Source organism: Lathamus discolor, chromosome 1 (genome assembly GCF_037157495.1).
Source record: "Lathamus discolor isolate bLatDis1 chromosome 1, bLatDis1.hap1, whole genome shotgun sequence".
NCBI classification, from domain to species: Eukaryota; Metazoa; Chordata; class Aves; order Psittaciformes; family Psittacidae; genus Lathamus; species Lathamus discolor.
Window position 1 is genome coordinate 81,083,247 of NC_088884.1, and position 22,652 is coordinate 81,105,898.

The 22,652-nt window shown below is 44.3% G+C and overlaps 1 protein-coding gene across 10 annotated transcripts in view; it reads right to left on the reverse strand.

Annotated features, from left to right (window-relative positions):
• Nucleotides 1-22,652, reverse strand: part of MICAL3 (microtubule associated monooxygenase, calponin and LIM domain containing 3) — a 184,015-nt gene that overhangs the window by 144,287 nt on the left and 17,076 nt on the right. For 8 of the 10 annotated variants that reach the window (XM_065682867.1, XM_065682860.1, XM_065682840.1 and 5 more), the window contains exon 1: nt 17,317-17,438. The exons of 1 other annotated variant lie outside the window; for it this stretch is intronic. The gene's annotated coding sequence lies outside the window, so the exon portion shown is untranslated. Of the gene's footprint in view, nt 1-12,692; nt 12,755-17,316; nt 17,439-22,652 lie in introns of those variants that run through there. One more of the 10 variants, XM_065682812.1, reaches the window with a different exon arrangement.

Sequence of the window (22,652 nt, forward strand, 5' to 3'; positions counted from 1 at the left end):
CTTCAATAACACTGTACCTAGGCAAATTAAATGATACTATTAATTTCAGAAGCATTCTTGTAACTAAATAACAACTTTTAGCAGATCATATTCTGTAATGTAGCTATGAATCACTGATCTCAACAGCAAGCACACACCAGGAAGGGACACCTCTGTCACAGTCTAAACTTGATGCATACATCCCTCCCTAGAAATGACTCCCAACATGCACTCCAATGAAATTGCCACTTCACTACCAGCCACACAGATTTCACACTGCAGAGAATATCAACTATTGTGAGGTTCACTTTAACACCATTCACTTTCCCACCTGTAGGACCACTAGGCTTGCCCTCTTGGGGATGTAAATAGTGTCAGACAACAGCAGTTCCCATTCAGAAAGTCACAGGAAGCAGGAGGATTGCATTAAGATGTTCAGCAAGTAGTAGTTATGCTTAAAAGGAACCCCTAGGGTTCATGGCTCTTGGGAAGCAAAGAGAAGGTATTTGCTTTTTAGTACTGTTCTGTAAGTATGCCTTTGTATACACTGTATGTGCCAAGTGGCACAGTTACAAGATATCACAATTTTCCCAGGCCTGCATCTATTCACACCCACCCCAGTATCTTGCAAATCCATACCCATGTGCGTATGTAAAAACAGACTTAGGGCTTCATTAGTATATGCATAAATATTCATTAGTTGCTATTCATGCCCACAAACACATATCACCATCTGCAAGATAGTGAAAAGTGTCCTCTTAATGTACTGATCCCAGGAACAGAAAGAGACCTAGATTATTATCCTAGCTATGCCTAAGCTTATGAAAGTCAACTACAAGACAATAAGGCTGCATTTCATTTGTCTCCCTTCAAAAGCTGAAGGCACACAGACTTTTATCCCTTTTGTAAAAGCCCAGAACACCTTGAGATGAAAGAACTCCAGTGCAGTGTTAGATCAATAGTATTTTCAGCAGTCTAAAAGGCAGCACTGCTTTCCTAGATAGGAACAGACTACAGACAGAAATCCTACAATGCTGCAAGTACCTATCTAAACTAGAGGACAAAGTACAGGAGAAAGCAACTATCAATATCATTCCCCTGCATACTCCACCTTGGTTCCTATGGAAGTTCTGTGAAACAGGGAAGACAGTTGGGTCCTTCGTTTCCAGGTTTACTTCCTTTTAATTTCTATTGTAGGTTTGTATAACTGAGACACAGTGAGGTTAGGGCCCCTGATGTTTCACCAGCATTTATTTTTAAGGTGACAGGGCCTTTGCCTGGTTTGCACTCCTCATTCACAGAGCAGGCAGGGCATCTTATTTCAAGTCTCTCTGCAGAGGCAAGAAACTCCATTCCAGAAAGCCAGGACAAGTGAGACAAGTCACCTCCCATCACTCCCAGAGTACACTGAGGGTTTAAGTCCATTCCACCCAATCCCTTCACAAACAAGGCCTGACATATGGTTCACCCCTACTTATTTTTATGTGAAAGCACCACCCTAAGGCCACATGGCAGTAAAAGGTGCCTTTCTGAATCAGTGCAAAGCCCTTTGGAGGATCCAAAGGGGAACTACATGGCTAGAATCATCCAGTGTAACACAAATAGGTACTTTAAATATCCAGCTGCAAACTAGCTTTACAAAAAAAAAAAAAAACCCAAATCAAATCAACACAGCTGTTCCATGTTCCAGCTTTTTCCTAAGCTGCTCTTAACGGCCAATCAGCAGGGCAATGCAGCCACTGCTTCAGTTATTAGAAGCCTCAATTTTTTCACATATTCAGTAGTAATCAAGAATGAATAAGTAGCATATATTTTGCTAGTACAAATATTATGAGGTCATGTACAGGAAGAAGTGATTTTTCATTAGAAACCCAGCTGATACAGACAGAAGTGACCATGTTCACAAGTGCACAAGCACACCTGAAGAAATTCACTGAGCTAAGAGGGAATGCAGACAGCAGCCAACAGAACAACTACTTTCTCTCAGAAGTGCTGCTCCTTCCATCTCTCAGCTAGGGCCCTAAAGACACAGAACATTATCAGAACACAAGCCTAGGCACCAAAACCCTACACCAGAAAAATAATGATGATTCAACTAAAATAGTGATTTTATGGCACCTCATCTAACCACCAGTTTTATCTGCTCTCCTTTATTAACTTGCACTTGATGCCTTTTTCTTTCATAGAGGCTACAGCCTTTTCACATTTCCTGGAAACATTCCTCGCTTCTCTCCACAGGTGTCAAGTCCACCCCAACACAACACCATCAAGCAGCAACTTTTGTCATTCGCTTCGCCCTCTACCAAGTATAGCACTGAGAGCAGCCCTCACTTCACCACCAAACCACTCCCACCTGCCTATGCATGCCATCACAACAGTTGTGGGACCATATAGTAAACCCAACCAGGTTCACTATGTTGTATTGCAACAAGGTTATTTTTAAACACAGATCGGTTTTCTGATCACCATGCACATCCAGACAGCTGCGCTGTGTGACAAGAGGAGAAGAGGACACAGCACCCCCAGGATTGAAAAAAAAAAAAACCAGAGCAGCTGGAGGTAGGGGCACTGCCCAAGACACTCCTAAAATCATTCCCTTTGGTATTGTTTCCTTTTTGTATTTAGTTTTAATGATTGCTTCTATTGTTTCAGATCTGAAGAACCTGGGAGCTGTAAAGCCTATTTACTGAAAAGGAATGCACTTCACTGAACAATGTAGCTATAGGAAAGCTCTATCTAAAGTCTGCTTTGAGAACAATGAACAGTTGTCTTGACTTAATATCTTCAAAGTATTGTAACTCTGCTATCATCAATATTTAAACCAAGGGGAGAAAACACAACTCTCATTGCAAGCACTCTATTTACTTTACCCCACTGGCTCTGCAGTAACAGAGCTTAGCTGAGAAAAGTCCTGGTTTTAATAATGCTGCCATGCCAGGGAAAGGAAAATCATTTTTATAAGTGAAAAGCAGAAGTCAAACAAGAAAGGAATTTTTTTTTGTTTGTTTCTAGAGCTGCCTTTTTGTTTAAGAAAACACAATGGAAAGCATAAAAATCTCAGAAGAATGAAGCGGACAACAGTGCCCTAAGGGAAAGGGAAGGAACAGAGAGGCTCCAAATGCAAGCAAGAGTTATTGGCCTGTAGATCTGGTGCAGAGCCAAAACCCCCACACACCCAAAAGTATATATTTATGATTATGCATGGGCTGTCTTCTCAATAGTTGCCATGCTACAGTAGCCTGCTAAGCATCTGTTTCATTCTGACTGTGAGGTTTTTTAAAGTCAATTTCATATAAAGTCAATTTAATACCCACAAAAAGAGATTCAGCGCATCTTTCAGGAGCCGGGGGATAGCAGCATTTACAAGATCGCACATGAAGGTGGCAAGTAGCAGCTATTACTGAAATGAATTTTTCATTGAAAAAATTCAGACTGGATCTCTGAATAGATGCAGGACATTTAATGTGCTCCCCACCCTCACCCCCCCACCAGAAAAGCCTTCCAGAAAATACTTTCCTAAATACCAGTCACATGTGGATTGCTCCCCTGGAACAGACATTCAAGGTCACTCAACCCCCAAAACCCTATTTTTCCCTCCAGCTGGTTTCTGTGAGTCCTCAGATACAGGACCCTTAATAGCTTTTTCTCTTTTCATAGCATCATGTCCAAGCACTAGCAACAAAGCCTGCTATGTCTTGCAGACTCTAGCATTAACCATTGCTTCGTCCTACATTTACCCAAATTCTCAGTAACAGCACAACTACTTTATGGATTTCCCCACCAATCTTAGAACAAGGCATGCCACGTACCTGATGTTCACTCACCCAGAAGCTCACAGCCTGCCACCAATGGGGAAAAAAGGTGGGCAACAGCTCTTAATTCTTCCGTGCATGGCTGAACAGCATTCTCCCTCCCGTGTGCTGCATTCTGTATAGCCACTGCAGTGCTCAGAGCAAGCAGACTCGCAAGAAGGATCAGCTGGAAAACAGCCTTGCTTCTTCTATGCTGAACATAGGTGTCCACCCCAGACTGAGGGTGGTTTCACAGTAAACCTATCATCTACAGCTCCTTATCCAGAGGGTGGGTCACAGTGACAAGTGGTCACTGGAAGGTGATAACTAGGGCAAGATGGAATAAAGCAGACAGAAAAATTGTGTGTATGTAGGAGGTAAAAGAACAAGTGGAGCAAATAATGAGTGAAAGAACGGAGCCAGTATACAAAGAAAATTATTTACTGAACAGACTATTTGTGCTGCTGACCTCAGTTCATTCCTCTCCAAGTTTTAACTCCTTATGGTCAGGGCTTTGCCTGGGACAGAAGCTTATAGCTCATTTCCACCACTAGCCTCCCACAGCCACCCTAAGATGTAGTAACTCCAACCTGCAGGTGAGGACACAGCCCAGCAGCTGGCTGCTGCTCAGTTTCAGTGCTCTTGTCAGCTGTCACAGATTAGAACACGCTTATCAAAGGCCTGGTCAGCCCATCATGTTCTTCCTCCCTCCACCTCTAAAGAAAAGCCCCTTTGAACCCAGAGTGGAAGAGGGTAGTAAAGGTTTGCGCCTCCACCATTTTCAAGACCTTTACAGAAAGGAGAATTTTTCTGCAGCACCTAAATATAACCAGGTTATAAAAAGTTTATGCCTGCCAAGCATTCCTTTCCACAGCAAGGACTACTGTATGCAAGTTAATCTCACATCCATGACCTTGTTCTTGCCACCTAAAGATTTTGCTGTCATAACTGAAACGCCATAGACAACTGCATGCATTTGTTGTGTATAACTGTGGCATAAACTCCAATACATCACAGCAACTTGTATTTTGCACAGCAGGAGCTACCCTATCAAATGGGAATGCTAACATCTTTTGCATTTCTACTTAGGGAAACACGAGAATATAGTTTTTTATAAGCAAAATATATATATATATATATATTTTAAGTCATTACTTCATTTGAGAACAGGATCACAGAATCTACTCGTCCTCAGGTTCCCTGATACTTACTAAGGAGGTTGTCTCCATACTGGAGGCTACATGATGAAACAAGCAGTAAACCCCAGTAAAATTGTGCAATACACAGTGTAACAGCACTAAATGTCATGATTGTGTTACACTGCCTAGCATTTAATTTACAGCACTGAAAACACCTTCTAGCCCATTTCACTGCAAAGAAACTTTTCTAAATACAAGCCAAAGTGTCTGATTTCATGGACAGGCTGAAGTCTAATCCCATTCTTCTGTCAGGTGTCAGAGGGCTCCAGCCCAGGAATTAAAACTGAGCATATGCAATTGCCATTGAGGCAAATGAAGCACAATTCTAGTAAACAAGTCAAGCTAGCTGAAGCTAAGACAGCTGTTAGAAGGACCATGCTCAGCTACCCACTCTTGTGAATCATTTCCTGAATTGCCGTAATCAGCACAGCACTGTAAGGCAACATGTCCTCAAATCCAACAGAAGAAATCAAAACTCAATTTACTGTGTTAATATCGCAGCACTTTGCTCCCAGTCCATTTCAGAGTCTTCTCTTCAAGATCCATCTCTGTTGTGACACCAAGAGCAAAAGACCAGCTGGTGTGCACCAGACACTAGCCTGCTGGGTCAAGTCTTGAACCTACTCAGCCATCTCGTCCTTTCCTCTCTTTTCACTACCCTCTCTTTCAGCTTTGTTGTACTTCATGTTTCTGAAATTCCTTACTTTCTTAAAACTCTACAACAAAAATAACATGCCAAATAGCAGAACTCACCAGCAGAAGACGGCTGTGAGAAAGCATCATGCCTTTAAGTTATGAATGCATAATAAGGAATTCACCAACATTTTTCTCTACCATCAAAAAAAAACAACACTGACTGCCTGGGATGTTTTCCTGTATGTTGGTTGTTCCCTACAGCTTTATGAAACCTGTTAGCTTCTCTCACCCTTGGAGATCCAGACTTTTGATATTATAAACCTTGAGCTCATTGAGAGTTTGATGAAGCATAAAATAAGCATACTTTAACAGTCAAACGAAAAACAAAGGGCCTTTTGTAATAGCAGAAGAGTACAGGAATAGAGCAGCAAAGGAATGAGGACTTGGGAAAGACAATCCTTTATATTTGGAGGTGACATTCTGCAACATTTGATTAATCATCCGATTAATCAGTGACATCACTGACATGATTTCAAATGAATACAATAACCTCATTACGTGTAATTGTTGTACTGACACAACTCATCTGAAGACTTTAGATTAAGCAAGAAAATTACATAAAGCAGAACCACTATGATGCTGCAGGAGTACAACACGCTATCTGACCTCTTCAGAAACATTTTCTTTGAAATTTCCTGGCAGAGGGTAAACAGTAAAGTCCCCAGGTTCTTGGCACAAAGAAAGACAACTTACATAATGCTTCTCAAAAAAATAGTGATTTTGCTTGTGTAATAGCAAAATTACTTGCTGCTCCACGACAGCTAGAGTTCCAAGGTGCAGCCCATCTTAAGATGGCAGAATTCATCACAAGTGAAAATAAGTCATCTTTTTAGAGCAGAGCATGAAGGATAGTGCACAGCAGTTCCTGAAATAAAGTATTTGGGTTTGACAATACTTCAGTTTGAAAATTTCCACAATTTAGACTAGAGTAGAAGAGTTCTGAAGAACAGAATTATGAAGTAAACATCTTCTAGAACACAGTTTCACCAACATTTTCAGATAGCCTTAGAGAATATAACAGACAAATACTCCTTTTTTGATCTACCCTTTTAGAGGATAACTGAACATTTTCATTCCTTCTCTCCTAACACTGCAGCATTTTAGAAGATTGTTGCTTCAGTAACTATTTAAAAATAAACTCTCCAGAGAGCACACAGCACTAAAAACAAGCCTCTCCAGACTGATGAGACAAGTAGACAATCGTCCACAAAAGGGCACATTAGCAGAGGAATTATCCTACAGAGGAAGCAAACATCTCAAGTGATACTCTCCAAGCAATTCAGCTGGTTTAGATCACAGATGAGGCTATACCATTTCTAAATTAGCATTAAACTGATTCCCCTGCAAGAAAATAATACAGCAAACTGCACAGCTAATCCAGTCCACAAGGCATGACCTGGATGCATTCCATGTCCTTACTGTAAGAACAAGCTTATGGCTACTGCTAACAAAACTCAGTAGTTTCTCTTCCATGCACCAGAGAAGGGGAAGACAGCAAACAGCCAAGAGGGAGAAAAAGAAAGTGCCTGTGGGGATCATGGAACAGAAAAAGAAAGCAGTGGATTAAGGGAAGGAATACATGTAGCTGGAGGAAACCAGAAGGAACACTAACAAACCTGAACAGCACACTCTACTCTGCAAAGGCACTCAAAAAGCCAGTTTTCCAGTGTCACTCTGAGATACAAAGATAACATAACAGAAACACAGTCCCCAGTTGCTGGGATGCCAAACTCCCTCCCTGACGCTACTGAAGTTCAGCTCACTGTGGCCAGAAGAAGGTTTTGCATCTTGGGGAGGCACTGGCAGAAAGAGTACAAAAAGAGATGGGAGAGAAAAGACCAGTCAAAAAAAACCCCACAAACAAGCAGACCTGGAGGAGACGAGAGAGGGGCTGCATGTCATACACACAGCGTATTCATCAAGATATCCCAGAGGGAACACGTATGGGGAGACTCCTCCTTCCCCTTGTGAACCACAGTGTGAATACGCTCATGACCACAACTGTACAAAGGATTATCATCAGCAGACTGTGAATTGGCTCAGCATACAAACTGGCCACCTGGAATACCTTATCCCTCCTCTGACTTTACTAAGCCCTGTCACTTATCATCTGGGTAGGATACAAGACCAGGGAAGCAGGAACAAGCATGATGTGAGTGCAGAGAGGCACCTGAGGGACAGTTCAGCAGCAAGTCCACTCAATGTCATTAACCCTGAACATGGTGAGTGGGGCTAGAGGTAAGGGTGGATGTGCAAGGGACATCTGCCCTGAATGCAAACTGGTTATTCCAAGAAAAAGGTTCTCAAATATTACCTCTTACAAATACATGCTTCCTCATAAACCCACAGAATTTATATTTTGCAGCTTTAGAAGTGTTCCACTGAATGATTTGAATGTCAGTTCACATCTGAAAATAAATCCACTGTCAAATAATATTCTGTTCATTATTCTGAACATAAAACTTCCCAGCATTTGCCATGCTAAACATCAACAGCAAAATCATATTCACTGTGCCACCACATCAAGTGATGTCTTAGGATCCTGCGAAAACCATTGCTCGCTTGTGATATGCCCACAAAAGAAAGGTCATTATCCCAAGTAGTTTGATGAACCAACACCACTGCAAATGTCCTGAGTCCAAGCTGCTGTCGTGGATAAACTGAACTGCGAGTCTGAAGTTTACTAGCACCTTGGCATGGCAGAATTTGCACATTAATAATTTTTAAACTGTGGAAAATTAGAATCTTCTTCTAAGACTGACAGGTTATGAGAGTTAAATCAGGTTCTGTTTACACCTTGTTACCTCATGCTTGCACCTTGAATGTTTAAGTAGTTAATACTTAAGCCCTTATACAGTGAACCATGTTGGGAGCCAAGAATTTTAGAGTATGTTTTCTTAAATTCATCTACGTAGGCTAACAGCAATATAAGCATCTGTTAAAAAAAAAAAAAACAACAAAAAAACTGTGTTATACCTCAGTTGAAACCTTTGACTCAAATTAAGCTGTAGCAAATACTGAAAAGGAAGAAGTTTGTGGAATAAGCTATCATATGAGAACTAAAGTTAATTAATTTTTTTAAATACTGATAGCAGAAATGTGCAAACAGTGAAAACAGGAAGGCTGCATAATGTAGGGATCTGCTGTATGACATGTGAAACAAGTAATAGTTGTGAAGTCTTGACTCTTCACTGTCCCTCCAAATTTAGCTACAGACTTGTCCTTAGATCCTCTTGAACTACTGTTTGGGGAGGTACCCTTCATTAGGGACTGTAGTGACAGGACAAGGGGTAACGGGTTAAAACTTAAACAGGGGAAGTTCAGACTGGATATAAGGAGGAAGTTCTTTACTGTAAGGGTGGTGAGGCACTGGAATGGGTTGCCCAAGGAAGCTGTGAATGCTCCATCCCTGGCGGTGTTCAAAGACAGGTTGGACAGAGCCTTGGGTGACATGGTTTAGTGTGAGGTGCCCCTGACATGGCAGGGGGGCTGTAACTAGATGATCTTGAGGTCCTTTCCAACCATAACTATTCTATGATCTTTTCTATGATCTATATCCGCTTTATTCTACTCTCATCTGCTTTAAGGGGAAAAAAAAAAAAAACTTACAGCACAGACTTCTTCATTATGTTTTAATAAAATATTTGGGACAGCAGAGTCCTGAGTGGGTCTCCAGGCATGTGTAATGCAACAGGCGTGATACGTAATGCAAAAGCAACAAGAAAAGTATAAGATACAATGATGGGTTCAACTGTAGCCCACCTTAGTGGAGAGCTGCTAGTGATGCTGTCACCTTCCGGATAACTCCATTTTCATGAGATCTGCTCCTGATGCTGTCACCTGGATAACTCCTCCATTTTCACATGTACAAACTTCTCTCTTTCTGAAGTACCGGAAGCAGACAAGGTATCTACTGATACCTGAACATTTTCTGTATTTCCTGGATGTGTAAGCAGTCCTACTCTCCCTGGAAAATCCATACTATGTTTAGATTCTGTTTGTAAGCAGCAAGACAAATGTCATTAATGAGATTCAAAAGAAACATGAAATACCAGACATGAGGCACTGGCCTTGCCAGGCTCACCAAGAAAACTCTACAAAAAGGCTAATTCCAAACCTGTCTTTCTTTACAACCAAAGCAGAACGCAGCACAGCTCTAGAGATTTCTGAATGGGAGGCCTTAATAATTAGTAATGCAGCATGGCCAAGTGAATCATCAAAAGCCACATTCCCCCAAAACTTTCCTCCTTCCTCACACAATCTTACCTGTTTTTTTTCTTTCTCAAACTGAGCAGAACTCTGTTTACAGCAGATGGAGTACCATACACAATGTCCACAGACCATTATTAAAGAAATAACTTTCTCCTACAGAAAAAGATCAGTGAAACATTCTTGGATTTGACTGTTTAAAGCAAGACTCTCTGGCAAACACCAGCCTCCATTCCTCAGTTTTGTGCAGATTACCACAAAACAGACGAAATCACAAAGTCTAATATCCTCCCCTTTGTTTCCTCAGTCACAAAACCGTAATGTTGCAAGTACCGGAGGACACTTCTCAACCAGATAGCTAGACTCCCCTACTAAATTGTTATCAGTGGATAGATATCAGTTAGGTTTGTGCTCTTTAACTGGGTCAGAGTCAAATTCGGTTTCTTGCTGCCCTTAATTTCTTTAATGAACCCTGAAAAAAGGTAAGCAAGTGTTAAATGGTGAAAATCACTACAGCTGCATTATACTATTCTTTTCACAGGACCCAATAAGAGGAGCCCTTTTTAACAGTTGTGGAAGTATACACTGCATATTTAGAAAGACTAAGAGAAGGGTAAGAAGGGCCTCCCAACCATCCCATTAAAACAAAGGCAGTTCCACAGCCATAAATAGAAAGAAGTGTTAGATAGGACTCACAGGGCCACAACCACTTTTACTTGCATGGCAGAGATAACAAGATACAATCCCACAACAATGCTGCTGTTCTACCTACACTTAAACTACCACTGAGAAGTCTCCCCACAAACTCAGGGTAAAGAGATCTTAGTTCTTTAAAAGGAAGTCACTATAGAAGTTACGCTATCCATTGTCACTTTAGTTCAAAAGTTACTTAGAAGAACAGGAGATTATACCTTAAGACTCATCACCCAAAGCTCATTCCAAAGCATCCTGCAGCCATGATGATAAAGGATATAGACTAAGTAAAACTTGAAAGGAAGATATTTATTAGAAATCTTCAATGCACTGAAATGTCCTCTTCCCTCATCCACATCAGTTCCCAGCAAGCCTTGCCTCACTTCAAAGCACTGCAGATTCAGAGGAATTACTTCCAAACAGTACAGCAGAAAGCAGTAATACAGAACAGTTTTCCTGCTGGCTAAAGAGGAAGTTGATGCAATAAGTAGGTTATTTCCCAGATTTTAATTAGGCTGTACAATGGGAATCCTAATGCAGGCAAACACAGCACAAAACAAGTACTCCTGGACTGATGTTGGAAACAGCACAGAAACCAGAAAACTGCAAGATTTCACTTTTGTTCTGTATCCTACAATAACGTCTGAGATTACCAGTCTAAACCAGAACTCCAACACACAGTATGCTACACGAGAACAGAAAAAGCAAACACACCGCTTCCACAGAGAGATCCAACTCAGTTGACAAATGGATCCAAAGAAAGAAGGGAGCACAGAAAAAAGGAAGAAAAGGGAAGATAAGCAATGGCCTCAGCTCATTGCCAGCTGTTCTGGTTCAGTCAGCTCATGGAAGGGGAGGGCACTGAGAACTCCAAAGGCAGAAAATGAGGTGGTTTCACAGATGTTTATGAGACTCCTTTTCAAGATGGGTGAAAAGCATCCATCTGCCACTCCTCTTCAAGATAAGTAAGGTAAAGACAGACCACAACAAGGCTTCAGTGAGTGCCTAAAAGTCAGCAGCATTAACAGGAGGGACTACATATCAAATTCTCTAAAGCATACCATTCTAGGTGACATTCAAAAAGGGTCAAGAAAATGAGCTTCTGTCTGTAATTGTAGGACCCCACATAGGAATGATTTGCTAAAAGTCTTAATGGCAGACAAAAACAATTCAGTAAAAATGGTATTGTTTCAAACAGTTGAGTGTCAAAAAGAAATCCAGACAAAGTGAGGGCAGCCTAAACTAGCTTTAACCATGTGGCTAGACACAGAAGATTGTATCTCAAAGACATTGTGGAGAAAGAATGAAAAAGGTTAACATATAAGCCAGATAAAGATCTGGGGAGAAGGCAGAGATGACAGGCTGAGAGAGACAGGAATGTAATAAAAAGATTTTCCTCACAATTTCCATAGCTTTCTTCAGTGACCCTTCTCAAAACTGAAATGCAGTTACTCACTGTCATCTATTGCAAAAACAAGTTTCAGAACAGTTGATCCTGTAGCAATCAGGTTTCTGTCTTCAGCCAGAAGCTATGCTGCTATTGCGCACAAGTTACAAACTCCTTAGGAAGTGGCGGATTAAACAGATTCCTCATTCCTTAAACTGAAATTATTCTACTGCTAATTTACTGCTGTCTATGAAGTGCAATAAATTGCATTTCCCTTCCTAATCTTCAATAGTTTTGAATGGAGTAAATTTCAATACTAAGTAAAGAAAAACATCCTTCAGTTTCCTTTTGCTACCAAGCCAAGTAACTGCTGGTTGATTAAACGTTAAAGGAAAGGGGGTGGTATGTTTGTGCAGAACAGAGGCTGCCCACACAGGTGAGCAACCTCCCTTTACCTCAATATTTTCCCTTCTCTGGGCATTGAATTTCTATCACAAGCCACTCCATGCGCAAGAGCACCACAGTGCCTCTTCAAATTAAGACACAATACAGGCAGGAGAGTGAGAAGAGAGATGATCTATGTCAGTTTACTGTTTACATTTACCACATGCTGTTAGAGCCCCAACAACTATGTATTCCAGCTACCTCAAAATTATGAGCAGACTGCAGGAACAGACAATAAGCAATTTGGTGACTGCGTGTCCCAAACACACAATTGGAAAACACATGTTTTCATACCATTCATGAACAGCATCTACGTGCAGATCTCATTCCTCAGAGTGTACGTTACTGGGTTCTCCTAGATCCACTTTTCCCTTTTTCCCTCTCCCTTGTGCAATTACAACAGAAGATGTCACTCAGCTGAGGGAGGGAGGAGAAAAAGGAAGGAAAGGGTGGTGATTTTATGTTCCTATGCTAGCTTACCTCTTGCTCCGTCTCCACTGTTTTGAGCTCCCCTCCTAGTAAACAAACAGTGCCTGTCTCTTGTATCTCATCACATCATTTCCAAATAGCAGCAGGAATACCAGATCAGTATGACTGCTGCTTTATTTCCACCTGTCAAATTATGAACAGCGTCTCTGTAGCTGACATCTCAGTTGCATCCTGCCAGTTTGCAACGCTAAGGTCAGCTTTAGGCTCCTGTGCTGCTGAGAGACCTAACAAAATGCAAGCAAGACTCTCTGATGGAGTTCATATAAAAACCCACTTCCCTGGATTTACCAGCAGGAATTTCCCCCTCCTCCCTTTTAAATGAAAGGCGAGATTATCGATGGGATCCGGTAGAGTGAAATCACTCACCCAGGAAAACTCTCCCAGATCACATCTGAACCAGGAGTATCTCAGCGGTATTACAACAGTTGTACAGTACACAAGCAAAGCTGCATTTCACACCCATACATTAACAACAGACCACAATGTTATGACAAGCGCTAATAGCACACACAAGCTTCACCCCTAGAACCAAAGCTGTGCAAGGACCTTACATATGATATATCAATCATACCGCTGACTGACAGCTACACTGATGGAAGATTTAAGTGTAGCCTTTAGATCTATTTTTCCACCGCAGGCTGTTAAGATGGTGATCAACTGGCAGAGAATAGATTCCTAAAACATCAGAGCTGGAAGCTGCATGGCAGAAGGAAGTTGTGACCAACCTGTTACGACAGCTTCCAAAGCTATCCACAGTAATAGTGCAAAAGCCGTAACACCAAAGAAGATCCAGCTACAGGCCCAGCTGTTGCTCTCACAAGCAATTTCCTGTGACAGAGTCAAAAAGAGTAGAAGTTCTCTGTCCTTACCAAAAAAAGGCAGCAGCAGAACAGACAGTTCTCCTCCTCCCTTTACCTAGAACTACCCCGAGTACTACTTTAGATCGGCAAGACAGCCCTTGTGTCTGGCAAAGGACAAAACAAAACAAACTAATCTATTCATGGATTACTTAAATGACTGAGAAGTCATTTTGAAATCCTGCAAGATGAGAGGAACACATTCAACTGAGGACCAATTCTGCCCCAGCTTCCTCCAAAAGCAACATATCTCTGCATTACCACACATACAACCATAATTCAGGCTCCCTTGCGGAGAAGTAACAGTGCTGTAGTCTTTATTAAAAGAGACCTGCACCTGGAAAATAACTAAGATTTCTCATGGGAGGCATGTTTGCAGGATATTTGAAACCTAGAAAGGCAAGAAAGCTTAGAATAAAATGTCATCCTGACCTCAACCAGCTGTGTTTAGGTTTGCATTGGGAATATACAGTCACATACTGTTTATAGATCCTTTTTTAATACACAGGAGAGTCAGGAATCAGTGTTGGGACCGGTCTTGTTCAACATCTTTGTCAGGGACATGGACAGTAGGATTGAGTGCGCCCTCAGCAAGTTTGCCGATGACACCAAGCTGTGTGGTCCGGCTGATATGCTGGAGGGAAGGAATGCCATCCAGAGGGACCTTCACACGCTTGTGAGGTGGGCTGATGCCAACCTTATGAAGTTCAACCATGACAAGTGCAAGGTCCTACACCTGGGTCGGAGCAATCCCAGGCACAGCTACAGGTTGGGCAGAGAAGAGATTCAGAGCAGCCCTGTGGAGAAGGACTTGGGGGTGTTGGGCAATGAGAAAATGAACATGAGCCGGCTTCAGTGTGCGCTCGCAGCCCAGAAAGCCAACCGTATCCTGGGCTGCATCAAAAGGAGTGTGACCAGCAGGTCGAAGGAGGTGATCCTGCCCCTCTACTCTGCTCTTGTGAGACCTCACCTGGAGTATTGTGTGCAGTTCTGGTGTCCTCAACATAAAAAGGACATGGAACTGCTGGAACAAGTCCAGAGGAGGGCCACGAGGATGATCAGGGGACTGGAGCACCTCCTGTATGAAGACAGGCTGAGGAAGTTGGGGCTGTTCAGCCTGGAGACTGTTCAGCTGCGTGGAAACCTCAGAGCAGCCTTCCAGTATCTGAAGGGGGCCTATAGGGATGCTGGGGAGGGACTCTTTGTCAGGGACTGTAGTGACAGGACAAGGGGTAACAGGTTAAAACTTAAACAGGGGAAGTTCAGGTTAGGCATAAGGAAGAAGTTCTTTACCGTGAGGGTGGTGAGGCACTGGAATGGGTTGCCCAAAGAAGTGGTAAGTGCTCCATCCCTGGCAGTGTTCAAGGCCAGGTTGGACAGAGCCTTGGGTGACACAGTTTAGTGTGAGATGCCCCTGCCCATGGCAGGGGGGTTGGAAATAGATGATCTTAAGGTCCTTTCCAACCCTACCTATTCTATGATTCTATTCTCGGAACAGTATTCTGTATTCTAATTTATTGAAAAACTGAAATTCAGATAGCTGTCATTTATAATCAGCATAACTATTAGCTACTTTCTGTGCAAATACTTAAAAGTAGCTTTAAAAGAAAAATCTTTACGGTTGTCCCGTAACATTTAAGAGGAGTTCTCCTGTCCATTAAAGAACTAAAGGACTTCCAACTTCACCAATTAGCTCTAAGGTGGATCTTCCACTGTAATTTCAGATTTGAATGAATGCAAGTCTAGTATATCTAGTCATATCCATCTATGTTGTTCGACACAAGGACTTCAGCAAGCTGCAAGCTAAATACAATCGTATCTGTATTCTTAACTGCAGTGTGACTTTTTCAGCTTGTCATGGTTTAAACCCAACCACAAGCCTCGTTCACTCTCCACTCCCACTGCTGCTGAACCCAGGACACAGCTGCATATGAATGTGTAGCAGGCTTTTGGCTGGTTTAAAGGGACACTGCCAACTTCAATCTAACTCTAAATCTAGTTTTGTGCAAGTAAGCCTTCACAGACTCTTAGACCAGCAGAAACATTCCCATGATTAAACAAGCTGAGTCCCATGCAGCAAGTTATTTTTACCAAACATATCCATGCACTACGACCAACCCAAACAAGAGTGCTGAAAATGTGACAGTGAAAAATAACTACAAGCAGCACATTTTCTAGAAAAAATGCAGAAAGAGGCATTAGCATAACTACTGGGAAGTCTATTTCAACTAAGTTCTTAGTTATAAACAGAAAATCTTGTTTACGGGGTTCTTTTCAAGCTCAGTTAACTTCTTCCTTTCAAAGTCTGTAATTAAAATGGGCCCTAATGGCTAAGCAGTTTCTGCCTATCCAAATTGTCCAGCGAGAGGCCAGTTATTTGCTCAGCTTCTCCTAAGCCTCTCTACACTAGTACCAACACACTTCATTTAAAGTGCAGAGTAAACAAGAACCCCAGTTTTATGTCTCAAGTTTAATGCTCAAATAGCTTTTCCACAGATTCTTCATTTTGTTCACCTTGCAAAGGCATACAACAGAATCAACATACGAAGCGGCACTTTTCATAGTGACAGCCTTGAGTGTTATTCCTCCATCTCAGTGAAAGTTAATGTCAATTGCTCCACTGCTCTAACCTTAAATGGATGAAAGAGATGACTTCTTCAGAATATGGAATTAAGCTGCTACAGTGAATACATACGTACGTTTTTATTATAACAAGTGAAGGAACCCTATGATTAGAGGCAGTTACCCTTGTTATGTACTCTAACACCCCAAACACATCTTCGGACAACAGCTGCAGAGATTAAGTCTGTAACATAACGGGGGGGGGGGGGGGGGGGGGAAGAGAAAGACGAAAGCAGTAGATAGCTGGACATCCCTTGCACTGAACGTATCTACAATAACAAAAGGCTTGTGTCTGTGAGACCAGCAGAAAAGGAAACCGGTCCATGCTATTTGTTTCATGGGAGTGTCACAAGCTGTCTGACGATGCAGTTAGTACCCGTAGTCCTTTATGACCCTGTGGTATTCGGCGCTATCGAGGTGACCCGCAGGGCGGCTATCAGCGATAAAGCCAACGAGGAGGCGAGGCATGCCACCAGGCACTGCGACGTGATCGAGCCGCGGGGAGTCTGCGCCCACCCCTACAACCACCGCCGCCCCCTCCTCCTCCTTCTCCCTGCCCCGGCCGAAGGTACGCGGTGCCCCGGTACCTTGAGCTGAGCCACCCCTTCAGGCGACGGAGCGCTCTGGGGGCCCCGAGCGGCCGCCACCGCCTCGTTCCTCCCCGCCGCCGACCCGTGCAGCCGGGTCTGCGAGCGGGCAAGGACCCGCCGCCCCGGGAATCGGGTTTCGGGGCCGTGCGCCCTGTGCCAGCTCCAGCCGCCGGTCCCTCCGGGCCCGCACGGCCCCCGCCCCGGCACGGCGCAGAGCCGGCCGCGTCCCGGGGGATGGCAGCGCATGGAAAGGCTCCTCCGCCGCTACCACAGTCACCTCCCCGCGACCGCGCCGCACCACGCGGGAGCCCGCCCTTCCCTGCGCAACGGGAAGCGGCAGCGGGGTCTCTCCGCCCTTACCTTCGCCTCATGCCGCGCGCGGGGCGGCGGTCGCAGGGCTGCCGCAGCCCGAAGAGCCCCTGCCGCGGGGGGCGCCGCACTCCGCCCGTCAGGCTGCCGGCACGGCACGGCACGGCACGGCACGGCACGGCACGGCACGGCACGGCGCGGCGCGGCGCGGCACGGCACGGCGCGGCACGGCACGGCACGGCGCGGAGCCGAGCGGCCCGACCCTGCCCGCCGCAGGAGGGGGCGCGGGTGGTGAAGCGGCCGCGGCGCGCGCACACCTTGGCAGCTCCCGCGGCCGCGGCCCCGCCCCACCAACCGCTCCGCGCGCGGGGCGGGAGGACAGGGCCCCCTACACACACACACACACGGCGGGGGGGGGGGGGGGGGGGTGAGGGGGAGCGGAGGCTGCAGCCGCCGGGCCCACGGTTCGCTGAAACACGGGGCAAACGGGACGAGAGCCACGACTGCGGGAACGCGGCAGGTGCGGCGGCGAACAACACAGGCACGCTGAGTCCCACATAAGACACAGAAACCCCTCCACGTTCCCGGCTCTAGCCAACCCCCCCCCCCCCCGTTCCCCTGGCAATGGTACGCTCCCACCGCTCGAATCGCAACAGGCCGGGCGGCGATTGGCCGCCCTGGCGGGGAGGGGCGGGGCCGGGGCGCGCGCCATAACGCGATAGGTGGAGCGGAGATCAAACAAGAGAAAGGGGCGGGGCGGTGACTCTTTAAAGCGCTCGGGCGGGGGCCGGCTACCCGTCACACAGCTCCGCGCTGTCGCACACCCCGCCGAGGGGCAAGCAGCACCTCCCGCTCGAAGCAAGCCCGTTCTCTCACCTCTCTTCACCTCGCCCACCGGATGAGGCTGCAACCGCGAGGGCCCTCCTGCCCTCGGCTGGGCAGCCGAAACCGGCGGTACCTCCTGTCATACTGCCGCCTAAATGTGAACCGCCGGTGCAGAGAGGATAGCGCGTAAGGAACTGGGAGGAGGAGAAGGAAGGTGGCAGAGCAGAGCTAAAAATGGCTGTAAAACGCTTGTAAAAACACCATGAGAAAGGGCTACATCTATTTCTGGTTCGGTGCTGGCAGGGGAGAAGCTTGGTGCTGTGGTCATAGCAACTCCTGTTTGCATCCTGCTGCTTTCGGGGAGATAGCTCTTTGCCTGCGCGCCCTGCGAGATGAGCGATTACATCAGATGAATGCCTGCTCCCATTACCCTTGTCTCCTGCTAATTGAATCAACTTGGAAGACCCAAGTATTGACTAATCCCTCAGGTTACACTGAGGTAATGCTGCAGGTACTGGATGGGCAAAAGTGACAAAACCCTGTTCTTTGAGAAAGCACTGAGAAGAACACAGAAATGTTCAGTGTGTGTATGTAGCTTTATATATATATATATATATATATATATATGCATATCTGTTTACTCCTTAAAATGTTTCATTCTTATCTGTATGTTTTAGTGTGTATAAGCAGTGCACGCATCTATGCCATCTTTGCCACACTCAGGTGAGTATGCCCTCGAATCCTTCAGCCAAGAGAGGCAGTCCATGTGCACTTGAATACAGCAGGAATGCAAACCAACACAGAACCACTGTGAGAGACCCAGGGATTAGGAAGTGAGTACAAACTCAGGATACTATAATAGCAATGGTAATAAGAAAGTCTACCAGTTTTCCTTGAGATAGGCCTCTCCAGCAGATGTAATTCAAATACCTTGCACACTCAAAACCACACAGTCGCAGTGTCCTGCCAGAGCCACGGTCTTATAACCCTGCCTTAAAAGAAGTTCTGATCTCCATAATCTATTAGAGATTTTGGCATGAAAAGCAGTCAGGTGCTGTGATAACAGGTGATAAAAGCCAAAATAGGTATCGTTCATGAGAGATGGATAAAATAAGTCAATGAGGAAATTCTTACTACACTGTGGTGTGACAAATATCAGCCAGAAGTGCACAATTCCCAAATCTCTATCTATATCCCTGTCTGAGAACAGATGGAGGAAAGCCTTTAGCTGATCTAAACTTGGCTCAACCCACCCTGTTTACTGATGGAGTTTCCATGAGCACAGAAATTAGAGCTATGGGTTGCAACCGCTTGAAAGCCGCAGCCTGCTGATTCAGCTTATGTGCTGGAAAATCTGGCAAAGACCTCTGTCCTTACCTGAGCACATGCACAAAGTCGTGCAGACACAAGTACCAAAGGGTGGTAAGAGCTCCAGCCAATGGGTATTTTCTCCTCTGAAATCACTGACGTAGGAGCTCCTTATTGGGGAGGCAGCAGCTTCTATTGCTTGTTAATAACCAGTACATCAACCTTCTCTTCAAAGATGCAGGCTGAGGATGTGTGAGATTAGTGGAAAAAACTAAAGCAAATGGAGGAGAGGGTTTACCTACAGTGATCCAGGAGACATTTTAAAATGCTCTCCAAGGGACCAGTGCATACAGTGTGTCCACCAGTTGCTGGCTGAGCGCTATGCCTCCAAAAAGCCTGGAGGAGGGTTGGCAGTTGAACAGTAATCTTTGTGAAATGCTAATAGGGACCCAAACAATTCCCATTAGGGAATTGAAGAGCCATCTGCACTCTAGCATGAAGCTGCCTATGGCATCCACAGAAAGACTTGTACGCCTTGGCTTGATATTTTGGAATCCAGCACCAGGGAGGCTTAGTCATATGACAGGGTTATTTGCATCATTATGCTGTTAGATTCCCAGGGGAGTTTTCACAATGCGCTGTAAGAGGAAGGGTTTAAACAAGCAGAACTAAAGCAGAAACAAAGCACTGTACTTCCTTTGCATGTCTCTTTTCACTGCGTGCACGTGGTGTTCGAAGTGGGAGGAGGGTGGAAGGCAGTACTGTATAGAACTTTTGCCTAGTAAAGCACACACACAAAAACAAAGGGCTGAAACGTCAGTACAAAATGGGCTACTTTGTCAAAGCAAACCAAGACAGCTGAAATCCTGTATCACAGCCTAGTAGAAGACTGATGTTCCAGTTTGGTGATATGCAAACTAAGCCCATCGCCATTATCTTCCCTGAGGACTTTGTGGAACTGCTGGTTTGCACTGGGTGAGGTAACGGTCACCTCACCTCAGCCAAGCAGTGACTCCCTGTTAAAGACTGCCTGCAAGCACTGTAAAACTGGGTGCTAGTAAGCAGAGCAGCCATAAAGCAAGCAGTCCAAAACCAACCCAAGGAAAAACATTGTGGGTCAGGATTCAGCTCCTAAAAGGAAGCGAGCTGCTACTGCTCCAAATGGGGTCAGAGTATGGTACAGTGTCCCATTTTGAAAAATATGTATTTAAAAAAGGCCTTTTTTATATATTCCATTTCTAAGATATTATTGAAGATTCACAAGGGCCAGGTGTTGCTCCCAGTTAGACAAGGAGTACAGCAAGGAAGGCAAGTTACAGAAGAAAATCCAAGAAAGTTTTTGGTATCTCCATGATATGAGAGCTATTTCCAAAGTAAAGATGGCCAAAGTATTCTCTTCTGATGACCTTCCAAGTCTCAGAACTTGCCAGGTGCATGGCTGCTGCTCCTGTGGGAATTTGTAATCTCTTTAAAAACAACAGCAAATTCCACTAGAAGCATACTGTCCTGGAGCAGAGTTCCCACATCTGGAATTAGCAAGTAAAAACACAGCAAGTTTTTTTTCAAACAAGGAGGTGATCACCAAATCACAGGGCTGGAAGGGATACCGAGAGGTCACCTAGCTCCATCCCTGTTAAAACATCTCTGTCCCATCTGCTTCACCCCTCAAAGAGCCCTCCAGTGCTGCAGACACCATGGTCTACCCAGCCAAGATGTTGCTTTCTCATGATTCAATCTTTTTGGCTTCAGAAATTTTTCCCTAATGATCTCTTTTACCATAATTTACATCTACCTCTCACCCTACCCATCACAGACAAAGAAAACATTTGTCCCTCTGGCTCCTGCAACAGCCTTTTAGTTTCATGAAGATTTCTTATTTCACATCTTACTACACTCTCCAGACTTAAAACTCCATTTCTTCTTGCCTGTTAAAATGGTGAGACCTCTGGTGATTCTCAATATTGATACACCTTTGGTGGTTCTCACTTTAGTCCATGTCAAGGCCACAACATAAAATCGAAGTGCCACTCTGCTTAACCAGAACTCTTATCTCCTGTATGCAAGTGTTTCTGCTAAAAGTCACTGCATTTAAATTGCTGCCTGCTGGAGGCAGTTTAACTGGGGATCTCCTTAATGAGTTATAGTCTTATATTCTGATGCTCACATCTACTTGACAGCTAGAGCAATTTTAATTTTTTTTAATGTAAAAGTAATCTGTATACAAACCAGCAGCTGAATGCTTCCAGAAGAAGAAATGTTTCCAGAAGAAACTGAAAGACAGCAGAGAAAGTCTTGTCTACAGAGGTCTTAAAATTTGCTGTCCTCTGCATCAGCCGCAACTATTAGCAGGAAGAGTTGTCCAATTCTGGGGAAACTAAAGAGCTGATTTCCTAATCACAGCACAGGTGTTCAACTTGTATTGGAAACACAAGGCAGAAGTCATCAGTCACCCAGCACGCTCCTAATGCAAGTGGTTATTCACGGAATAAGCATTTAGATAGCATCACTACTAAATATAGTATTTATAAAATGATGCTATTTAACCCCCTTCCACCACCCCTGAACACATAGGCACACACTGATCTGGAGTGATGTGTGCAGGAGTGGGAGTCGAGTTCCAAATAAATTTCTGGTGGTGTTTTGTTACAAGAAAACAAACACAAGACTAATGCACTTGGAAACAAACAAACCCACAACACCTAATGGCTCATTAAGAAGAAGTAGAAACTTTTCTAGGTAAAATCCTCTTCAGTTCAACAGGGAAATAAAAAGCTGGCCCACCGGCTCCAGTAAACTTTGATCGCATAGAAAAATGTTTCTAACCGTTCAGACTAAGAATATAAGCTTTCAGATAGGAACTAATAAAGTTTCTCTGGGGCTACATGCAAATCTGCTGAGGGTTCAGTGCAGACTTAAGCATTTGGGAGCATTTTAGGAATAAGACAGCCTCCGAGGCTGTGCATACACACTGCAGATAATTTCAATGCTTACAGATTTTTCCAAGCAGTAAAACATAAAATTGAGCTGGGTTTGCTGCTATGATTCAGGACTGTGGGTATACAGGAAGCTAATGAGAAACATGCAACTTTCACTTCACTATGCTGTAACGTTTTCAGCAGAAGTAACCCAAAACAAAGGCTACACAAGGCCACAAAACTCCTTTCCAAAACCGTACAGTATGCTAAGAGCTTGGGAAGAGTAGCCTTCATGCTTCCTCTATGAACAACAGCAGCTCACAGGTGTAGAGGTTCAAG